Source organism: Anomaloglossus baeobatrachus, chromosome 3 (assembly GCF_048569485.1).
Source record: "Anomaloglossus baeobatrachus isolate aAnoBae1 chromosome 3, aAnoBae1.hap1, whole genome shotgun sequence".
Lineage (NCBI taxonomy): Eukaryota > Metazoa > Chordata > Amphibia > Anura > Aromobatidae > Anomaloglossus > Anomaloglossus baeobatrachus.
The window spans coordinates 141081847-141101779 of NC_134355.1; the positions used below are offsets into that span (position 1 = coordinate 141081847).

Here is a 19933-nt window from a genome sequence, read left to right on the forward strand (position 1 = left end):
ACTCCCTGCATATTCACACTAGGCAAGAACTTCAGGCCACGACTAGTTCTGGGATATCCATGTACCATGACTACAGTGATTAGAAGTCCCAGTCTATAGTGTGCGTCATAAGGTAACAGGGCACAACATGATGTCATAACTCCACCTAGACACAAGCGGAAGTCCTTGCCGATTAAGATATCTTGGTTTCAATCCCATGATGGCAGAAAATATTGATGTCAAGGGGGAGAGGGAGCAGCAGAGATGGCCAGATAGTGGGCGGTGAGTATAAGTACATTTTTTTCAACTCTAAGCTAGATGCTATTTTGCTTGCTTTGTGCACAGCAAATTACAAAATAATCTGCATTGTTGAGAGCCCTTTTTGATCTTCTTATAAATTTGAGTTGAACACCCAAATAAATATGGTCGAAGTCAGAAGTTATGTCACAAGCGCTCAATCCATCTCTGTGAGAGCCAGAATGAGGCTCTCATAGAGATGAATTGAGTTGTGTCCTCCAGCTCATAAAATAATGGAGTTGTTGGCAGGTCACAAATCACTGGAAACAGACAGGAGCGGGGATATAAACACATGAATAGCGCAGCAAGTGAGTATAAGACAGGGAGCAGGGGACTTAGATTTAAAGTACCACTCCAGCGTTAAAATAAAAATAAATGCTGGAGTGGTGCTTTAAAACCAAAGGACAGGATGCAGCAGACATTTTACCATGATTTAAGAGAGTGAGAAAATGTCAGTGCTCACTACTCAGGTGCATCAATCATCAAAGGAGGATGGCAAACAGCAGCAGGAGGGGGAGACAGGAGCTAAAAAAGAGCAAGCCCACTCAACCAGAACAGTTCATTTGCATATGTGGCGGTCAGATTTTATAAAGTTATTTTTGGGGTCTGGAAGGAGAGTCAGGAAAAAAGTGCACCCTCATAGAATGAAGCCCAGGAGCTGCAGAAGGTGAGACTTTTGGGTCAATACTAAAAAAACTGGTGACAGGCTCCCTTTAAGTCAACATGGGTGTTATCAGAAAGCAATTCATAGGCTACGTTCACATGTTCAGTATTTGGTCAGTATTTTACTTCATTATCAGAAGTGGAACAATCTGAGGAAAAGTGTAATAGAAACAAGGCGCCACTTCAGCTTTTTTCACCCACTCTTGGTTTTGGCTTACAAATACTGATGTAAAATGCTGATTGAATACTGAACGCATGACCGTGGCCATACAGGGAGAAGAGGAACATGCCCTCCAGTGAAAACACCCTTTTTGATTTCACAAAAGTTAACTCCTCAGGTGCCTAATACTTTGATAATATAACCACAATGGAAAGGTGAAATAAGAGCAAAACCAAAATTATTATTTTCTGCATCTACTATTAGGCCTTTTTCACATGTCAGTGATTCTGGTACGTTTGTGCTTTTTTTTAAACGTACCAGAATCACTGACATACGCAGACCCATTATAATGAATGGGTCTGCTCACGCGTCAGTGATTTTTCACTGCACGTGTCTCCGTGCGGCGTACCCGCGTGTCCGTGATTGCCGCACGGAGACATGTCCATTTTTTTCTGGCATCACTGATGTCCCACGGACCACGCAGTGGTGTGGTCCGTGAAACACGTGCCAGAAAAAAACGTGCTTTTAAAACAAAAATCATTTTTACTCACCAGGCTCCAGCGATGTCCTCTGCAGGCCAAGCAGCTTGCTGCTTCTGAGCCGGCTCATTACTGTCGCGCAAATTCATGATGCATGACACAGCCGACCCGGAAGCAGCAGCTGCGGGGGTCAGCGCCGGCCGGATGCTGCACTGCGGGAGCGATCAGCACCATGGAGAGCGGGAGCACGCACAGGTGAGTTAATCTCTAAGTGCAATCATGGGCCACGGAGAACGGAGCCCGGATTGCACTTAGACAACCCACGTGTGCCATGATTCACGGCACACGGAGGGACATGTGCATGTTTTACACGCCAGTGAAAAACATCGTGTTTTTCACTGACGTGTGAAACGGGCCTTACATTGTGTATTCTGTCAGGGGCAGACATATCAATGGTGCCCGAGAGGTCCATCTATCATTGTACTACTATAAAACACTGCCACAACCAGAAGATAGTACCTTGATTTTTAATCTGTATAACATTTTTAATATATATCTGCTTTTGATTTGCTATAGTATGACATTTAAAATTTGTAGTCATCATTATAGCTTTTTTATTATTGTATTTATGACCATATAAATAATTACATTTTGTGCAATGTCACTATAGGTTTATATTGTTCATATGCATATCAAGTCTCGTAAAAGGTCAACAGTTTTCAAATTGTATAAAATCACAATATGTTTATTTGCATAATCCCTTAAACTGACATTATTTATGTTCAGATCTGATTAAAAGTAAAATAATTAGATTACTTTAATTTTGTTTAAGGCAAGTATACAAGATATAATGTTTAATTGCCCATTGCTCTAATAAATATGCTTTCCTACCTGCTATTGAGTTAATTTCCAACTGAATATATTCTGTTTGGCAAACTTCATATGATTAGTTAGAAATTTGAGAAAACCTCATTTGTACAAGGCTCTTACTCATTTTCTGTAAACTGATGAATTTCCAGGAGGTCAATAAGTCAATTGCAGAGATTGATTTGATAAATTTCCAATGAAAAATAAGAATTCCTCTGAGTGTAAGTAGCAAAAATGAAATTAAAGCTCAAAGACATGATTCATTAAATACTACATTTGATACGTCTAAATAAGCTACATAAGTAGTAACATATAATTTTTTTTAAAAAAAGATCATGTAAGCAATAAGCAATATATATTTGTTAATTGTCAAGCAATTTTAACTCCTTCGGTACCTGACAACTTCCTGTCCTCCAAAGACGCATAATTCTTTTATTTCTCCATTTAAATAGCAAAATGAAGGCTTGTTTTTTCAGGAGGAATTGTAGGGCTTTTTTCTACCGTAAAAAGTACTAGAAAACAGGAAAACAAATCTTAAGAGGAATGAAATGGGGAGTGGGGCAGGCGGGGGGTGGAATGCAAATCCGCCATTGGCTTTTGGGTTTTGTTTTTACTGTGCTTATTGTGTAATAAGAAAATTACCTTTAAAACATGAAAAAATGTGTGTTTCAGTCACCATTTTCTGAGACTCATAACTTTTTCATTTATCCATGGACGGAACTATGGGATCCAACCAAAAAACGAAACAGGAAAATCAAAAAGGGTACTCACATTCCATAAAAAATATTGCTTTATTACTCATATTAAATGTCCAGGCTAGGCAGAAGATTGGAGGCGCAGGGCGAATGGACTATAGCAGTTTTGCGTGGCTAGCACACATCTACTGGTCCACTCCCTTCTACAGGGGTGTTGATTATTAGAAGCGTGCTAGCGACCCAAAACGGCTTTAATCCATTTTCCTTGCATCTCCAATCTCCTGCCTAGCCTAGACTTTTAATGTAAGTAATAAAGCAATATTTTTATCGAATGTAAGTGCCCTTTTTGATTTTTCTTTTCATTTTTTGGTTGGATCTCATTGTTTATCTTCTAAAGTGAGCACCACAAATCCTTGATTTATACCTTAGATATTGTGTCCTTAAGATGACAGTGCAGAAGTAATGCTGGATTTTTTTTTTGTTTGAGATTAGAGGTATGTGGTTGCTTATTCTTTGAATGGTAAGCTTTTTTCAATGATACTGTTTAATAATGTTTATCAATATAACATACATAGCTGGTATCTACTACAACTAGAGAGTGCTCAGCTCTTGTACCCGCTACACACATGTTCATCCGAACACAGAATGTACAATTATGGCCATTTGTATAAAGGAATAAGTACCAGTGATGGGTAACTCACTCTACTTGCGATGCAAGGTAGCACACAGGAAAACTTCCATTTAAAAGTCCAGCAGGTTTATTGAATCATACATTAACTTGCACTCCTGGTAGATAACACACACAGTTTTCATGTCCGTTTTACTGGCGGCCGCCCGCTCAGGTTCATATACCACTCTATCTACATATCTCAGCATCCACTCACTGACCCAGTGAGATGAAGCAAACCCTCTCTTTCCTCTGAGGGTTCACTCTAAACACACTCCCGGTCAGGACAGGCATATCCCATCTTCTCAGAGGATTCTTTCCAGAGGCTTCACACAGCCTTTCCACACTGACCATGTGGCAATCTAACAGCCTCCATCTTAACAGATGAGTCACACCCATGGGTGGAGGTATGTGGATACACAGACCCACTTATCGCTTTAGCTATCCATAAAACATGGGCTTGGTATTCCTTAAAAAAAAGTCGTGGCACTTTAAGTACCAAAACAGACATCCAGGTTTACATAAATTCTGTGATACATACTAGCCACTATGTTATATACCGTATTTTTCCAAAAATAAGCCCTAGCAGGGATTTTCATCATTTTCAGAGCAAGGCTTAAATATAAGCCCTCCCCGAAAATAAACCCTAGTCGTGGTTCAATAATGAAGTGTCTGTGCAGCTAAAAGAGTTAAAGAATTCTGCAGGACACTTCATTATAGACAGAGGACACCCCTCAATCACACTCACCAAACGCCGAGCAGAGGACCTGCAGTGGATCGCGCCCCCACACACATCCGATCTCACACACACACATCAGATATCACACACATCCAATCGGATCACACACACAATCATCAGATCGCACACACAATCAGATCAAACACAGAAACATTGGATCACACACAATCAGATCACACACACACATCGAATCACACACACCACATCCAGCGACACCGATTTCCTCTTGCCAGCAGATCCTGAAAGACTGTGCAGTGGAGTGCAAGAACCTGCCGCAATGCTAGCTTACAGAACCTGCGGATATGTGACTTCCTCCCATCATTCCCTGTGGCCAGAAGCATTTTTTAACGCTGGATGTCATGAGTTAGTGAGTCTGACTGTGATCTGCCGTGTGTGTGAGTCAGTGAGTCAGTCTGTGATCTGCTGTATGTGTGTGTGTGTGTGTGTGTGTGTGTCGGTGAGTCAGTTTGTGATCTGCTGTGTGTGTGTATGTGTGTGTGTGTCAGGGAGTCATTCTGTGATCTGCTGTGTGTGTGTGTGTCAGTGAGTCAGTCTGTGATCTGCTGTGTGTGTGTGTCAGTGAGTCAGTCTCTTATCTGCTGTGTGTGATCTGATGTGAGTGTGTTGGCCAGAAGCAGAAAAGGACGGCATGCAGCACCCACCGGAGATCACAGGGAGGACCTGGGAGCCAAGCAGATGGCTGGGTCTGGTAAGTATGTGTCTCCTGGGATCTTACCCCCCAACCAGGGCCGATAGCACTTGGCACACCTGGGCAAGTGCAGGGCCCTAGACCGCTGAGGGGGACCACTCGCAGATGGCAGAGTGGCGTACTGCCAATGGCGGCAGGCCATGCTTCTGCAATGGAGCCCATGAGTCAGAGAGGCCCCCCTCCCCCGCTGAGGATCACACTTTCAATTGTATCGGCATTGTAGATGCCAATACAATTGAAAGCAATGATGATAGAAGGAGCTGCGTGCTTCCTCTCTCATCATTCTCTGCAGCGTCTGCCTGTGCTCTGCCTCTGACAGCTCAGTAAAGAGGAGCGCAATGATGTCATTAGTGTGTGCGCCTGTGTCCTGACCTGTCAGAGTGGCAGAACAGTGGATGCGCTGAGGAGACCAAAGCAGCGGGTGAACAGGGAGAGGTGAGTATGTATTAATCATGCTGCCCAGACAACTATGGGGCTGAATTATATGATATGGGGATGCATAATGCTGCCACATGGGGGCTGCATGGTGCTGCCACATGGGGGCTGTATGGTGCTGCCATATGGGGCTGCATAGTGCTGCCACATGGCGGCTGCATGGTGCTGCCACATGGGGGCTGTATGGTGCTGCCATATGGGGCTGCATAGTGCTGCCACATGGGGGCTGCATGGTGCTGCCACATGGGGGCTGTATGGTGCTGCCATATGGGGCTGCATAGTGCTGCCACATGGCGGCTGCATAGTGCTGCCACATGGGGGCTGCATAATACTGTATGAAGGAATATGAGGCTGCATTATATTATGTGGAGCAATATGGGGTTCATTAAATTATATGAAAGAATATTTGGTGCATTATTCTATATGAAGGACTATGGAGGCTGCATAATACTATGGAGAAATATGTTGGTGTAATATATGGAGTAATATGAGGCTGCATTAAATTATGTGGCGCAATATGGGTGCATTATGATATATGGATGAATGTGGGGGCTTCATACTTTTATACCCCCAGAACTTTATGTCCCTTCTACCCCAGTGCTGTATACCCCCAGAGCTGTATATCCCCCAACACCCCAGTGCTGTATACACCTCAGAGCAGTATCCCCCCCATCTGGAGCTGTATGCCCCCCTCCTCAGTAATGTGTATGCCCCCCCAGTATGTTCCCAGCCTCTCCTATGATGTATATACAGCAGTATCAGTATGCTCTGTGTGTGGCCATGTCTGTTAGTGACGGCCACCAATCAGCGCAGCACAGTCACATGCCCAAGAGGAGCTGGATGGAGACAAGCGGGGAAGGTGAGTGAGGCTGCTGCTGGCTTCCCCATATTATTAATATCTCTACTGTGTCTGTGTGTTTATGATGTGTATCTCTGTATGTCAGTGTATATGACTGTGTATGGATTTGTCTGTTTATATGTATTTTTCTGAATTTCTCTTTAAATATGTATATGTACGTATGCCTGTATGTGTATACATCTGTGTATGTGCGTGTCTGCGTGTGGATGGAGCCCACTGAGACTCTTGGACAAGAGGACTTTATCTATATAGCTAGTGGACTACCCAGCGTTAGAGATATCCAGATATATGCTGAACTTTGGATTGTGGCTTTTTTGCCCTTATGTATGCATATTGTTTGTAAAGGATCTCTCATAACACATGAAGTATTGCTTGCAGAGGATTTCCTGATTTATAATGTATACATTACTGGTTCTCTTGTAACTTTTGCCGTTATATTAGGTGCAAATCCTTTTTTGTTCAACCCTGTCTTCCTCTTTATGTATAGACCATTGGGTATCTAGCTTAAGAATATATTGGATATCTACAGTATATCGTGGAATTATGGTATTGTAAGGCCGGTTTGAATAAGTTGGATTGTTGGAATTTTAGGATTGCGATATTATTTATGTAATTGTTTTAGTGTGATATTTCTATTGCACATTTGTGTGTGATTTTAAAAATGTTGTATAATAAAATATATATTCAGAATTTGTGTGATCCTATTAGAGTATATTCCCTATGTGTATTATTTATTATGGTATACAATACGTTTTTTATACCATCGCATGCACCAGCGGAACAGTCTATAAGTCTGACACATAGTCAATGAGTAGAGAGGATGGTGCTGGATTATCTAGATCTCAATATGGATGCAATATGGTGGGGCCTACATCTGTCTGTCACCTTGCTTACTCTGGTGACCCAAAAAATGCTGTTTCAGGCCTTGTTCCGGTGACGGTCTCACACAGCCATGTTGCTTTGTTGACCTTTTGGTATTGTGTGCCAATTGTGGCCACTTTTCCTTTAGCCTCACCTTAATTTTTGGAAATGTGGAGACCCAAAGTAATGTTTCCAAGTTTGCTTTTGTCTGTACTGCCAGTCTTCTGGGGCAAGACGACTACACCTGGCACTCAGCAATGTCTTGATATTTAAAATTTAAATGCCAGGCCACAGCCTGTGTGTTGCATGGACCCTAACTCCCTGGTGTTTTAAGGCCCCATGATGAGGGGGAAATTGATGATATTAAACTGCTGTTTTGGAAGGCAGAGACTAAAAGATGTGTCTCCAAATGTTGTATAGAGGTTAATTGCTGTGTTCTGGCCTTCCACTGGCCCACTAATTTAAGTCTTGATTTAAAAAAAAAGAAAAGATCGGCCCACAGCCTGTGTTGTATGGAACATAACTCCCTGGTGTTTTAACTCAGGTCATTGAATTTAATGAGGTCACCTGAGGTTAGGTTGCCTGCGGTCAAAGGTGGAGGACTGTGTGCACCTTCAGCTGTGACCGCAAATAAACTGAGTGATGTCACCGTTTACTGCTGCTGGCCAGTCATTCTCTGGCTGAAGCTCACAGCGTATGGACATGTTTTGTGCCCATATGCTGTAACTTTAGTAATGTAGCAGAGCTGGAATCGTCATGGGACCTTGTGTGGATTATGTCAAAACTGCGTGTTTTGGGGTTTATGAAGGGGAGTAAGAGTGTTTTTTTTGTAATTTAATTCAAATAAAGTATTTTTTCTCTGTTTTGTGTTTTATTTTTTTTTTTACTTATAGATTAATAATGGGGGATTTCATAAACCCCTCCCTTTACTAATCTAGGACTTAGTGGAAGCTGTGAGCTGTTATTAGCCCCTTATTACCCCGATTGCCACTGCACCAGGGTAATCAGGATGAGCCGTGTAAAGTTACAGGATTCTCGCATGTAACGGATTGCAAAATTCTGGGAGGCTGCAGGCTGCTATTTTTAAGCTGGGGGGGCCCAATAACCATAGGTTTCCCTAGCCTGAGAATGCTAGCCCCCAGTTGTTTGCTTTAGCAAGACTGGGCCTCAAAATTGGGGGACTGCAAGACATTTTTTAAAACTATTTATTTAAATAATTTTAAAAAAGCTCTTATTTTGATACACACCCAAGATAAACACACTGCTGGGGGCTGAAGCCTGTAACCATATGCTATATCTGTGCTGGTTATCATAGTATATTGTTTTTACACCAATATACATACAAAGGCAGTGTGTGAAATTGCAAGCAGTCTGATACTCTGTCACACGGGGGGGAAACTGCCAGTGGGCGATGGAAGCAGTGCATATGTATGAAGGATAATGAGCGGCCCCGGAAGTAGTATGAGTCCTCTGGAAGTAGTGTTGCTGCCATTCAGGAGACTGGATAGTATAACACACCTAGTTTTTATCTTTTTTCCTTTAGTTTCCTTTATTTTTTTTTTTAATTACCTGAGTTGCCGGATTCAAATAGATACCCCGAGTTCTTTGAGAACTCTAAACCCGGAGTCAGTGCACAGGTACTTTTGAACACACGCGGATCTGGACATTTACAGTCCGGGTCTGCCCATCACTATTTGTTAACTATTTTACTTTATCAGTCAGCAAAATAATTTCTGACCCTGGTTTTGCTGGATTCGCACAATTCTAATTTTTTGGGGAGATTCGGTAAATCAGTTTAACATAATTTCTCTCATTCTAACTAAAAACCTTTAGCAAGAGTTAAGCTCATTTTCCTTTTTCCACCAATAAAGAATCTGCTCACATGTCCTTGATCAGGAGAATAAACTGTGGAAGAAACAAGCGCAGAAATAGGGTCTTATCTGATGGATGAGGGAATACACATGTAAAGACAGGCACTCACCTGTTTCAGTTGTGACAGGCACAACTCCTATGCAAGCATATAGGCAGATTATGCAGCAGTGGTCAGCAGCAGCCCCGATGCAGAAATAGTAGATAACAGGATGGCTGAGAGAGAACCGGGTTAAATGCTGCGCTAGAAAACCACAATTCCGATGGATAAAGTGAAATCCTTTCCTTTATTGGCACAAGTCTACGCGTTTCGAAGGCATACCGCCTTCTTCATCAGGACAAAACAGTACAAGAAAAGAACAGCTGTTCTTTTCTTGTACTGTTTTGTCCTGATGAAGAAGGCGGTATGCCTTCGAAACGCGTAGACTTGTGCCAATAAAGGAAAGGATTTCACTTTATCCATCGGAATTGTGGTTTTCTAGCGCAGCATTTAACCCGGTTCTCTCTCAGCCATCCTGTTATCCACATGTCCTTGAAAAATTCCCCCACTGAAAGTTTTATTTTATTTTAAATGGATCGCAATGTATATACGTACAATATATGACAGTTTATGGAGCATTGCATGAGTTGATATAAAATTGTCCCATACACAGCAGAACAAAAGCAGAAACACCTTATAACCATAATTAATCCATATATATTCTACATAACTATTGGTTATTAGCAACTCCTAAATCTCAGGGAAAAAATGTGTTATCCAAGGCAATTTACAGATTACTATAATTATTATTATCTGTAGCTGATGCATCACACTTTTAAAAATGGAGTGAAAAGGTTACAATGATCTATTGAAATTCAAATGAATTATTTCAGTAAATGTCATCCTACAATTCTTAGCATCCAACACACCTCAATCAATTATACCAAAGCCATGACCTGAAATTACAGGAGAATTTATTGTGGGAGGGGAATATAATTCTGTCATGATTTCTTGTATTGGGCTGATAGGCATATACCAGATGAAATACGGCATGATTGATGGTCTCTAAACACTATTATGTACAAATGTTTGTTACAGTAATTTATGGAAATTGCCTACTTCTAAATTTAAATGTATGAGGAGACATATTTTCTAAAGTCAGCATTAGTGTCCTGCATAAAATGTACGGGACAGTGATTAATTGCCTCCATATATCTTATATAAACCTCTAATTGTTCTTTAACAACTCTCTTACAAGGGCTAAATAACTTGACATTGTACTAAATATTTCATTGAAATATCTTTTTCAATTAAAAGTCAGAATAGTAATTAACCTTCATCTCATATACATATAATAAATCAAATCCAAGCATCTAGGGCTTACGGGCTTACAATTAATACTTAGCTAGAATTCCTTTAATCGAAAAAATATGGAAACATGTTGCTATGTTTGAAGAATATGCAGTTAAAATAGGATTTTCAAGCTATGTGTAGAACACAAGTGTTCTTTCATATATTTTCCCTTGGCCCGATATATCCCAACATATTGTGTGCCGCAAGATTACCAGCTTTAATTAAAACATGATTTTGTGACACACTGTCATGAGATGTCTATGCTTTATGTAACTATGTGTGGCCACCCTGAGGTGGGAAAGTGCGAGAAATCGAAAAATATGTTTGCTAGCAAATCACATTATTATATCAGTTTTATTTCTAGATTAATTGTTGTCCTTAAAGGAAATCGGTTACCAGCTTTTTGTCTGTGACTACACTACTTCTATGCCACTGAAACTCCAAATTAATAAGATTTGTTTTACAAGCACTTTGGAAATTAAGCCTAGTATGGTGTACTGAAAGTTTCTGTCTTTATTACATCATGTAACCAGTTTATATAGTATCCCAAACAAAGAAGTAACTATGCACCAATAAGAGTCACAGAGGGTGTGTGTAGAAATGTGAAACTTCCACATCCATCAGTGTTAGCTGAGCCCTATGACATCATTCAGTTATAAGACAAGATGGTTTCTATAAGAACAAAATGGCTTGTATTCTCTCACATGCCACCTAATCTGAGAGCAGCATAATTTAGAGACAGAGACCTTGATTCCAGAGGTGTTTTACTTACTGGGCTGCTTAGTGTAGTTTTGTTAAAATCCCTGTTGAACCAGCAGTAGATTATCATTACAGGACTACTTGTCATACTGCCAGGTAGACCAGCATATTCATGAGCTCTGTATAACTGCTAGATATGCAGCAGAGAAAACATTGATGTTATCAAAATCACAGCAAACAGCTTAGTAAGTGACCCATCATTGGAAGCAGGGTCTCTGTCTTTACAATATTCTGCTCTCAGATGAGATAGCAAAAACCCGGTGATAGATTCCCTTTAAAGGAAACTGTCACTCCCAAAATGGCAGTTAAACTGTTTAAATTTCTTAAAAAATAATGAAATGGCCCCCTTCCTCAACTGTTGTAATCTGTATTGAGAACTTGTTTATCTCAGTTAACTTTTCCCCCCCGGGTGATTTTCCATTATTGCCATACTAGCTGTAGTACCTTGCATTGCCCTGGATAGTCATTAAGTGTCTCTCTCTTTCACTCTCCCTTTCTCCCTGTCTGTCTGTTTCCCTCTCTGACTGTATGTCTCCCTCTCTGTCTCTGTCTGCCTCAATCTTTCTCTCTCTCTCTGTGTGTCTCTGTGTGTCTGTGTGTGTGTGTGTGTGTGTGTCTGTGTATCTGTCTCTTTATCTCTGTGTGTCTCTGTGTGTCTGCTTCTGTGAGGCTGTCTCTGTGTGTCTCTGTATGTCTCTGTCTCTGTGTGTGTGTCTGTCTCTGTGTATAGATCTCAGCTTCATTGACTTTAATGTAAGCAGGTTTTTTGGTGAATAACTGTAAAGCGCTGGGTTCCATTTTACCCTCAAAACATAGTCTATGATGTTCCCTGAGTCAAATGAGGTGGTTGTGCAAAATTTCGTGATTGTAAGTGCAACGATGCGGATTCCTTTAGCAGACATACACACACACACACATAAACACATACACACATACACTCACACACACACACATATATATATATATATATATATATATGTATATATATATATATATATACATATATATATATATATATATATATATATATATATATATATATATATATATATACATATATATATGTACAAACATACATACACTCAGTTTTATATCTTAGATGAGGGCTTATTTTTTGCAGGATGAGTTGTACTTTTGAATGACACCATTCATTTTACCATATAGTTGGATAATTGGGCACACATTTTTTCTTAAGTTAAAACTGACACTTGTTTTTTTTTAACTTTTGGCTTCTGAATCCAAAGTGATATTAGTTTTTTCTATCAGAACTTTTTACCCTACAGGATACCATCCATTTGTCTCCAAAACTATACAAAATGTACATACAATGGAAAATAATGCAAAAAATAACCTGAATGCAATGTTTACTTAAAGCTAATTTATTCATACAAAGTATATATTGTTACTGTAATTCAAATTGTGTGCAATCAAATATATAAAGCTGTAAAGTGTATGTGTGTGTGTGTAGGTGTATATGTACTCTATGTATGCATGTATGTCCGCTAAAGGATTCCGCGCTGTCACATTTACAATCACGAAATTTTGCAAAGCCACCTCATTTGACTCAGAGAACATCATAGACTATGTTTTGAGGGGATAATTGAACTCGCGCTTTACAGTCATTCACCAAGAAACCTGCTTACATTAAATTCAATGGAGCTGGGAGCTAAAGGTCATTAATAGGTTTGAGTTGTTACGGTTTTTGCTGGAGTATTCAATCTATGCAAACTTTTGCTTGATACTCCAAGAATAGGCAAGTATCATATGAACATCCCCTCTACCCTGATACTGTCTCTCCATTCCCTTCAAATCTTAGTGAAATAGGTGACCTTGCTCATCACTGAGTGCACCAAGCTTTTCAGGGAATTTAGCTAGATGGCTTTGTAGAAAATGTAACTTCATGCTTCATTAATTTTGTAGCTCTCCAAGCGTTTCTGGGCAATTTTGGAGTAAATGTTTGCTTTTCCTATTTTTCTCCTTAGCAATGTGGCTGGGAGGTAGCTATAACTGAGAATTTTAAGCCACTTTTGTTGGTACTATGTCTCCTGAAGAGTCTGGGTGGATAAAACATGTCGGGGCACCAATAGAGTCATAATTGGGGTTTTTCTAGCTTATCAAGCTGTGGACTGTCCTTGTCAGGACAGGAGTCTATGGGTATTAGTTAGCCTTTAGTTTCCCAGTAAATTGATGAAGCAAGTTTTGTTCCTGGAGGACCCTGATCCATGGTACTGGTGAAACCGCTCACACCCCGACTCATTCAGATCTGGTGAGATTATTCTAATCTTATGCTAGTGCACAGATGATCACTGTCACTGTGTGAACTGTTTTTCTTTGAGTATATTGTGTTTTTTCTATTTTCCTTTTTCATAGGACCACTGTCCAATTTCATGGGAAGTGACAAATACCAATTCATTCTTGTATTTTGTGTTTGTATATTGTATTTTTTGTATGTTCAATATGTCAGTGGCATCCTCAGTGATGTACCCTCTATACTTATGGGAACGCCACAATTAGTAGGTGTTCCTAATTGATCCTGGTTTACTAGTGGGTTTTACTGTAAGAGCTTGATAAGGTTTGCTATGTGGAGGTGATGTAACCTTTTTTAAAGTATATCTATTAAAGGTTAAATTTTAGTCATATATTTTTGCTTAACTTGGAGATATTTTATGACTATTGAATTAAAACGGAATATAACTGTGCTGCTATAACTGAGGCGTATTCAATCTATGCAAACTTTTGCTTGATACTCCAATAATAGCTAAGCATCATATGAACATCCCTTCTACCCTGATACTGTCTCTCCATTACCTTCAAATTTTGGTTAAATAGTTGACCTTGCTCATCATGGACTGCACCAAGCTTTTTAGGGAATTTAGCTAGATGGCTATGTAGAAAATGTACCTTCATGCTTCATTCATTTTGTAGCTTTCCAAGAGTTTCTGGTCACCAAGCATTCGTTTGGAGTATTGACATTCTCCTGATGAAATGTTCATTTTTGGTGAGTTGCCAAATCTGTGGACCGTCAAACTCACAGGCATTTATTTTTTCAAATGACAGGCCAAGAAATGCCAATAGGAGGTGTTGAAACAGTTTTTCAGTTGGTAAAGCTTTAAAAAGTTGCTTCATGAGACCAAATTTCATGTGCAGAGATGGGAATATAGTGTTCTTTCTGTCACGTGGCTTATGTAGAATACTTGGATCACTAAGTTTGAGGTTAGATCTTGGAGGCCAATTCCTCTCCACCCAATGCTTCACACAAGCTCTTCTGTCAAACATGCACCGAAAACTAGGATACTTGTTGTATCCATTTTGCTAAGAAAAGAAGTAAGCATGCCATTTTAACGTCAACACTGATGATCCATTTGTGTTTGTGATATTGGAATAACTCAATGACTATCTTTATATTCTCGTATTCCTACCAAAGAGAAACTGAATAGCCAATTGGTACTGCACTAAATAAATTATCATTGTGGAAGATGACACACTTTAAGCTATATCAACTAGTAAATAGGTGTACAAAAAAGAAAAAGTCCTAAAATATAACATTTAATACGTTCAATTATAAAAAATGACCTAGGTCCATTTTAAAAAACAAAACAAACAAACAATAAATGAACGTAACGCATTACATATAGACCACAAAGCTTAAACGGGTCCAAATGTATGCTGTGGCACAATAAAAGAGAAATGACCCCAATAGTCTATACTAGACCCAATAACAGCCGCCCTACTCTAGGACCAAAGCTCAGTTATAAATCGGGTAATCATAAATACATGAAGTTTCATAAACCCACGGGAACCGCCCATCAGGTAAATGTATAACTAAACATAAGGTCAGTACATATTTATAACACCCTGCGGAGAGCAGCCTTCATAGAGTTGCTACTTTTCATTCACCTACAACAGTTTTAATGACGGAACGCTCTCACCCATGTGCGTAGCTGTAATCTAAGCAGGATTCCACAAATTCATAGAATCACGGTCAGGGACGAAAGTAGTGATGATTAAAATGCTCCTGACTCATTTCTTCCGGGCAGATTCATCAGGGGATCAAAAGACCCTTGTGCGCATCAATTGCGCCAATTTCAACCATTCAACATGGTCAACACTTACTGGGCTGTGAAAAGCATGAAGCACAACAAAGGCTCATTATAGCCACTATATCTAAAACATTATACATATTAACACATTTAAGCAATCAAATGATCACTTACCACTTCCAACAGTCCTCAGTTCATCTGTGCTGTGCCATACCTGCTCATCGCTCAAAACGGCCCCTTATATGAACAGCAAGAGAAGCGTGCTAACAGAGGAAGCTAATCATTTCCGAGTCTGCCCATTTTTGCGCGTCATCCTTCAAAACCTCCCCATGCTGCTGCGGAACGCACAACGTACGCTTCACACACAGATCACTTCCTGTAAGCGTGACATCAGCGCTATCACGACCACAGGACCGCCTCCCACTATACAGACTGGTGAGTTGATACATCATGTTATTTGGGTGTAAAGAAATCTTTATTCCACGTTTAGTGGTATCTTGCTATTTTCTTCACATTTTAAGCTACACTTTGAGCAGTCGATGGACAGTCGCTATTCATTTGAGTTATGAATTGGAATTCCCAATTCCACAATTAAACCATGTAGATTATGGTAATACTCAAAGCCATTGTCATTTCTAAACTATTACAGAAAGGCAATTTCTCTGGATCAAAAGAAATATTCCCTTGTTCCATTTTCAAGTTAGTTTTTCTCATGCAGTCTTGATGCTAGAATTTCTGAACACTTTCTTGATCATCCCAAATCCCATGTCAAATCATTCAGCTTATGCTGGTCAAATTCCTAATGAACTTAAAAATCTTCTATTTAAAAATCTTCATCATTCCTGTCACTTTGTTCTTCAAAATAATGCTGTTTTTGAAAAGAGGGTAGTTCAAGGAAAATTTGCACTGGGATTTTAGCTAAATGAGGCACTGGACATATAGCTGATGCTAGACTAGGATACTCTATTTTACATTTGTTCTTCATATTATATCCTGAAGTTTTCACTATAAAAAGTAACAGTCATTGGAATGATCTCTTGGATCTCGCCATACCACAGGTAAACCAAATGCCATCTTATTACATGCTTCCTTCGTCCACATATGAAAAATCTCGAAAAACTGTTTGCACAAGCTTGCGAGGGGCCCAAAACTTATTTTGATAACCAAGTTTAAGAAAATATAAATATAAAATATGCAAAATAGGCTTGATTGACAAATGTACTAATGTTTGTCCTTGAAAATGGATTGATTGAAAATGGTGAAACAGCCACAAATATAACAAAAGGAATCAGAGCTATTGAGGCACTTAGGATGAGAAATAGCAGAGACAGACATGATCATAAAGAAAGGAAATACAATAAGTGTGAAAATAAGAAAAAAATCTGCTAACACCTAGTATACAGACTTTTGGTATATTTTTCACTAGATAGAGTGGCACACAACCTGTTGTCACAATGTCTCACATGTAACTGAGTAGGAGAATAAGGTTGTGGAAAATTAGCGCAATAGGGTCTTACCAGATAAAAATCTAATAAAGACATGGAATAATCTTTATCTTATCCATGTATTGGTGATAGCGCGGCAAGACACCCGGTTTCCTCCATATACAGTATATCTAGATGTAACTGAGTAGCATAGACAAGTAACAACCTTTATCTAGTCACCAAGGTTGTCCTCCACTCCTCTTTTCTTGAGGGCAATTATCTCTTTGCCAATAGATATACAGGCAGACTGGAAATACAAAAAAGCAGAATAGGTTTTTATCCATGTAGCTATTTAGAAAACTAAGGGCAATATATGCTTCCATTGAAGGGTTGTGTGGGCACAACTCCGTGAAGAGCATCAAACCAGCTTCCATTAGTCCTGTAGATAGTATAAATATATGAATTTCAGTAGAAAGAGGTCATGTTTTGCTCTGCTGATAGAAACACCGAACATGTCCTTTTCTTCCTGACATTCATAGATCTTATTGCCAATAGGAGAGCACAAAAGCTTCAGTTGATCCATCCTAGAGTAACCACATTAAGATAAGCTGTAGAGAAAAAAAATGATGTGATAGAAGAAAACTGATGGCAGTTTTGAAACAGCATGTCTAGTCTAAATCAGCAGAAAAATCAGCTCAATAAAAATTATGTTCAAAATTGTAAATTGAAAACCTTAATTTTACTTTTTTAAGTATTCAGGTTACAGGTTTATTAAGCTTTTGGATTGACCGACAGCATGGTAGTTTTTCAATAATAAAAGTAATAATAAAAATTCAAATTTCCTTATAAATGCACACAGGTGAGCAGTTTGATCTGAGGAACATCGACTAAAGGGTGCTTAGCATGCTGTGACATCGCTAGCGATTGCTAGCGATGTCGAGCGCAATAGCACCCGCCCCCGTCATTCGTGCAACATTTGGTGCTCGCTGACGTAGCGAACATTATCGCTACGGCAGCGTCACACGCACATACAGTGCCTACAAGTAGTATTCAACCCCATGCATATTTAGCAGGTTTGATAAGATGCAAATAAGTTAGAGCCTGCAAACTTCAAACAAGAGCAGGATTTATTAACAGATGCATAAATCTTACAAACCAACAAGTTATGTTGCTCAGTTAAATTTTAATACATTTTCAAAATAAAAGTGTGGGTCAATTATTATTCAACCCCTAGGTTTAATATTTTGTGGAATAACCCTTGTTTGCAATTACAGCTAATAATCGTCTTTTATAAGACCTGATCAGGCCGGCACAGGTCTCTGGAGTTATCTTTAATCTTGAGCTCCTTCCACAAGTTTTCAATTGGGTTAAGGTCAGGAGACTGACTAGGCCACTGCAACACCTTGATTTTCCCCCTCTTGAACCAGGCCTTTGTTTTCTTGGCTGTGTGATTTAGGTCGTTGTCTTGTTGGAAGATGAAATGACGACCCATCTTAAGATCCTTGATGGAGGAGCGGAGGTTCTTGGCCAAAATCTCCAGGTAGGCCGTGCTATCCATCTTCCCATGGATGCGGACCAGATGGCCAGGCCCCTTGGCTGAGAAACAGCCCCACAGCTAGATGCTGCCACCACCATGCTTGACTGTAGGGATGGTATTCTTGGGGTCGTATGCAGTGCCATCCAGTCTCCAAACGTCACGTGTGTGGTTGGCACCAAAGATCTCGATCTTGGTCACATCAGACCAGAGAATCTTGAACCAGTCTGTCTCAGAGTCCTCCAAGTGATCATGAGCAAACTGTAGACGAGCCTTGACATGACGCTTTGAAAGTAAAGGTACCTTACGGGCTCGTCTGGAACGGAGACCATTGCGGTGGAGTACGTTACTTATGGTATTGACTGAAACCAATGTCCCCACTGCCATGAGATCTTCCCGGAGCTTCTTCCTTGTTGTTCTTGGGTTAGCCTTGACTCTTCGGACAAGCCTGGCCTCGGCACGGGTGGAAACTTTCAAAGGCTGTCCAGGCCGTGGAAGGCTAACAGTAGTTCCATAAGCCTTCCACTTCCGGAACAGTGGAGACAGGTAGGCCCAACTCCTTGGAAAGGGTTTTGTACCCCTTGCCAGCCTTGTGACCCTCCACGATCTTGTCTCTGATGGCCTTGGAATGCTCCTTTGTCTTTCCCATGTTGAGCAAGTATGAGTGCTGTTCACAAGTTTGGGGAGGGTTTTAATTAGTCAGAAAAGGCTGGAAAAAGAGATAATTAATCCAAACATGTGAAGCTCATTGTTCTTTGTGCCTGAAATACTTCTTAATACTTTAGGGGAACCAAACAGAATTCTGGTGGTTTGAGGGGTTGAATAATAAATGACCCTCTGGATAAACTTTTCACAATTTTAAAAAAAAAAATAAAAAAAGAAATAACATTCTTTTTTGCTGCAGTGCATTTCACACTTCCAGGATGATCTACAGTCCAAATGTCACAATGCCAAGTTAATTCCGAATGTGTAAACCTGCTAAATCTGCAGGGGTTTGAATACTACTTGTAGGCACTGTACCTTGTCAGCAACGTCGCTGTGACCGCCGAACAATCCCTCCTTCAAGGGGGAGGTATGTTTGGCGTCATAGCGACGTCATTGCGGCGTCACTAAGCGGCCGGCCAATAGAAGCGGAGGGGCGGAGATGAGCGGGACATAACATCCCTCCCACCTCCTTCCTTCCTTCCACATTGCCGGTGGACAGCAGGCAAGGAGATGTTCGTCATTCCTGCGGTGTCACACATAGCGATGTGTGATGCCACAGGAATGACGAACAACATCATACCTGTGGCAGCAGCGATATTAAGGAAAGGAGCGACGTGTCAACGATCACCGTTTTTGAACGATTTTGCGATTGTTCATCGTCGCTCCTTGGTGTCACATGCTGCGATGTCGCTACCGGTGCCGGATGTGCGTCACTAACGACGTGACCTCCGACGATATGTCGCTAGCGATGTCGCAGCGTGTAAAGCACCCTTAAGAGTTGAATGTCTTGAAATTCATATACCAATTGTGATCTCAACCAATCAGCGATTCAATTTGCTTTGAAAAAAAATTAGAGAAA

At 40.3% G+C, this 19933-nt stretch overlaps 1 protein-coding gene across 1 annotated transcript in view; it reads left to right on the forward strand.

Moving 5' to 3' along the window:
• The window catches only part of LOC142295074 (proton-coupled folate transporter-like), a 541653-nt gene that overhangs the window by 334899 nt on the left and 186821 nt on the right, over positions 1–19933 (forward strand). The gene's annotated exons all lie outside the window — the stretch shown is intronic.